Here is a 4,738-nt window from a genome sequence, read left to right on the forward strand (position 1 = left end):
TAGCACCCGCCTGGTCCGTCCAGTGAGGGACGGAAACATGTCCTCAGTGGTACTAGAGACATATCTTGAAATTTGTATTTGCAAGCAAATTTCCCTCAAGGAGAATTGACAGTATTTATATTTAAGCTGTTTTCGAATTGAAATGCCCTACCCACAATTAAAAGTAAAGAAAAGAGGAACACCACTTCATATTCTGCCACGACCACAACGAACAGCAATAAATACTACAATATCACTTCATATTCTGCCACGACCACGACGAACAGCAATAAATACTACAATATTTCTGAAAACTACACTATTTCGAAAATGATATATATTTGCTAGTGATAAGCTTAGAATACACACAGGAGTCAGTGGCAGCGCATTTTCAAGTGACCGAGTGATGAATTCACATGGCGTGTCCTCCCAGGCTTCAATAGTGCACTATCCATAGCCATGCGTTTTTGGCTGTGTGCAGACACAACCGGAGTTTTTGGGAACCTGGTGTAGGCATAGTTCGACGTTGATTGAACGACGCAGTTTTGCGTGACTTTGGAACCAGCCAATGATATTAGAGGAACCAGTCAAAAAAGATATTATTGCCCGTAATGTGAGTACTAACGATTTATTCGTCGTTTACGTTATCAACGTAGATGAGCACTTGAGGAAAAATATATGTTAAACGTACTACTCCGTACCACAAAAACTGTCAGGTAGTTATTCACTTGATTAAAGTATATACAGGGCAATTGAAACAACTTAATTTTTGTATGCCACTTTAAAACAACATAACTCGCTCCAGAATTTTATTGTATTTTTTAATGTCTCATTCAAGAGAATTGACCATGGCATCGAGGTGAACCTCCTCACCAAGTCGGCTATTCAAATGAGCCAAAGCGCTCTCGTAGGACGAGGCGTCAAACTCGACATTATAAGATGCAAAGTCTGCAATGAGAGTGTCCTTCTTCATGTGAGGAAGCTTATACTCGTTGCTGCCATGTATTTCAATGGACAATTCCATAACATTTTGAAGAGTTACAAAAGTCTTTACAAGCGTGTCAGTCGGCAATTCCTAGAACGCGTTTTCTACAGCAACAATAAGGTCTTCGATGGTTCGAGTTCACTTTCGGTACTGCTGGCTTTGAATAGAATTAAAGAATCCTAAATCTCACCCTTTGAAATCGGGGCTATTCGGCGGCTGGTTCTCAGCTTGAATTCCGCTAATTCCATCTGCACGGGGTTTCGGAGTTTTTCTGTCGTTATATCTCTGTGCGGGCTTGCATTGTCTTGTTGGATCAGCACATTACCCCGTCTACCACATCTAGGAAACTTTTCCTGGATGGCGGGGACAACCATATTTAAAATGGTATTAAAATACAGTCGTGCGTCGACGGTTTGTGGTGTGGTGACCATGGCGCCCCTCGGCCTGTTCTTGTTTCCACGCTGCGCTGGCGCCACTTGAACGAAGGGCCAAACGCCAATCTTCCTTCTTGCCGTGCTGGAAAGTGCTGTAAACTACCCAATCAAAGCAGAGATCTTGCGCTTTCCAGAACGCCGATCAGACAATCAATCGGAGTATTATTAGAAAAATGCCGCCAATCAAAAGTACAACATGACAATTTTTGTGGAACAGAGTAGTAATAGACAAGAGTTTTTGGTGACCTCTCTTTAGGTAATGGGATGCCAAAACGGACATTATGAGGTTCTAGCCCAATCTGATTATGTGGAATATCGTGCATCGATGTCATGGACTGAACATTGTACCACTCGGGCTTCGTGCAGGAAATCTACCCCGTGAGGATATTTTTCTTATGGTTTGTGATGTTTTTGTTGCTGTAATGTACCAACATAGGGCGGTTTGCATTGCATATCATTGCTATATTTGCATGATAGCGAATTATTGGTAGAACGAAGAGGAAGTGAGCAGGTTATTGTAGATTCAGTCCAAAATCGAAATTTCGTCAAAATTGTACAAAACATGTTCCAACTCACGTCCAAACAAATAGCAGTGTACTTGCAGTGTTCCAAGTCTCATGTTCCAAAGACTTCTGCTCCAGGACCACGCGTTGGCCGACACATGGATTCCCGTGACAAATCCGTTCTGTTCGGCTTGGACCAATTGTGGCAACACATGATCCATGATGCGCTTGTCAAAAGCGTCCTTGGTATTTGTGTATGGCAAAGCCCCATCGACCACTTCACGATGGATTCACGCAAATTGTGTCGACCGGTAGGTCGGAGTCGTCCAGCGAATTCCGGAAGTTTGACACTGCCAAGAGAGAATGGACCCTCCAGCTATTCGTCACAAGCTCTTGCTCTAACTTGGAGAAACAGCAGCGAAGTTCAGTACGCGCTTTGCAATATCTATATCAGTACATCCGTTCTTTGGACAATTTTGCAGAATACTGGCATATACTTGAAAATGTTGGAACGCCGTGGCATCCAAATCAACTCCATTGATATCATTCGGTTCTTTCGTTGCCGTGACTGACCTGGTCGTTTTGGACGAAGTTGCATGTGACAACCACGGCATACTACGCAAAAATTGGATACTATGCCAAGAGTAAATTACTCATTTTCGTGGCGAATTCAACAGAAAATCGCTTGTGCCCCTGCTTTGTCTCATTAGCAACAGTCGACTGAAAAGAGTCATGTGTCTCAGCAGACACGTTTGACCGCAGTATTTTTGTCGTGAGCCTTCGTACTTTTGCCCGCAATAGTACAGTCAAACAAATTCCGGGGCCAATTTCAATGTGGATTATGCATTCATGGCAACGGCAACATCACCTATTTCTTGCGCTCATTGGGAATCATGCTCCACTGTCCTCCGGCGAACTGTCTATTTTTCAATCCGATTGAAGTGTTTATTTTTGCCTTGTGAAGTGAACATTAAAGAACGTCCACATAGAAAACGACAGCCGTGGTGTTACTCAGGTGATTTGCGAAGCGTTCTGACAATGCGAAAATTACTACTTTCGACGTATATTCAAGAAACGCGGATAGTCTAGGATTGCACTTTTAATGCAGGTATAGGAATGGAACAAGTCATTGAGATTTTTGGGTTTGGATCTTACTTGACAATTAATTGAAATGCTTTTTAAATTGTAACTTCTAGTTGTGATCGACTCCGGTTGTATCGAGTAACGGAAATCCATCCACTGTTTCATCCGTTCCAATTACAGCGCCAAATCCATCGATAAGAGCCGCATTTTTTGCCAATAGCTGCTTGCAGCATCACTTTGATTCTCGAGTCACTGGATTGTGTCTCCCAGCACTTCAAATTTACGTGTCGCCAATCGCACAGAACACTTGACTTGTCCAAGAATTCCACTGAAGCCATCGTTTTTTCTTCTGCTACCCCGAGGCCACGACGAGCATGATGCACTTACCCATCAGGTTGCGTTGGAGCATGAGCAATCAAGTGAATCAGGAGTGCTAGTGGGGGCTCCAGCACAAGTACGCCGTGGCGATGGGCTGGTGACGACGGGATGAAGTTTGCCCACATTTGCCAGTTGATGTCATGAGAGCGGAAGGACCTACCATGCACTTCAAGGCCAACAACGGTGCAACTGTTGTTGCGTCACGCACGATCTTGTTCGCTGTGTTCAATCAGGACTGACCCCACTTTTGTTCACATAACCTTGATCGAATTTGAGTAACAATGAATGCATAACCGGATGTCTTTACAGGTAACGACGGAAAAGTGTCCCCAGTGGAACATCGCCATAGTTTCGTTATTTTTGTATTATCAGCATCCAGTCTGCAAGAAGAATTTGTAGTATTTTAGCGAATTGGTGACATATACTTCTACGATCTAATAGTACATGATAACATGCAAGATATATCTTGAATATACCATCGTATCAATGCATAAACTTGCTCACCTTATCCTTGTTGTAACAATATGCCGCAATCACACAATATAATCATATTTTGCCATGTAAACCGTCGTACTTTGGAACATTCAATTCTGCAACAACATCACAAACAATACGAAAAATAGCTCACGCCGTTGATCTCCCGCTCGAAGCCCTTGTGGTACAGGGCTGATTCCATGACGCCGATGTACGTCATACTGTACAGTCATTGTGCTTGGACCTCATCAGCATTCCGTTGTTGCATCTTAATGGGCCTTACCTACAGCAAGATCACAATATACTATCGCTCGCTGACGTTCAACATATTTTGTCTCCACAAGTACGCATGCATGTTGAAAACATATACTAGGAACTCAGAGGCAATAAAATATACAAGTTACGGGCATAATATTTATATTGACAATTGATGTGTCTGGGCGTCTCATGACATGGTGTCGTCTGAATTGTTTAGCGTTTTGGAATATTGTCCAAGAATTCGACAAGAGTTCTACAGCATTTGAAGCCACTTGTGTCTGCAGCCGAAACTCACAAGGCTATGGTTAGTGCACTATTGAATCCTGGGAGGACATGCCATATGAAGTCACCACTCGCACATTTGAAAATGCGTTGCCACAGACTCCTGTAATGTATCTTGTAACTGGAAAATATATTTCATTTACGAAATAATGTAGTTTTCAGAAATATTGTACTACTCTGGTCCGTAATAGTTGTTAGCAAGTTTTTCACTGGATTAAAGTATGAGTAGCCATCAGGAAATATCTTAAAATTTGTATGTCACTTCAGAAACGAATATGAAAAGGAAAAAATTTAATGTATTTTTATTCTTCTTCCCCGAGACTTTGTTCCTGGGAATTCACCAGAACTTCCATGGATGCTTC

Source organism: Aphanomyces invadans, assembly GCF_000520115.1.
Source record: "Aphanomyces invadans strain NJM9701 unplaced genomic scaffold supercont1.69, whole genome shotgun sequence".
Lineage (NCBI taxonomy): Eukaryota > Oomycota > Saprolegniomycetes > Saprolegniales > Verrucalvaceae > Aphanomyces > Aphanomyces invadans.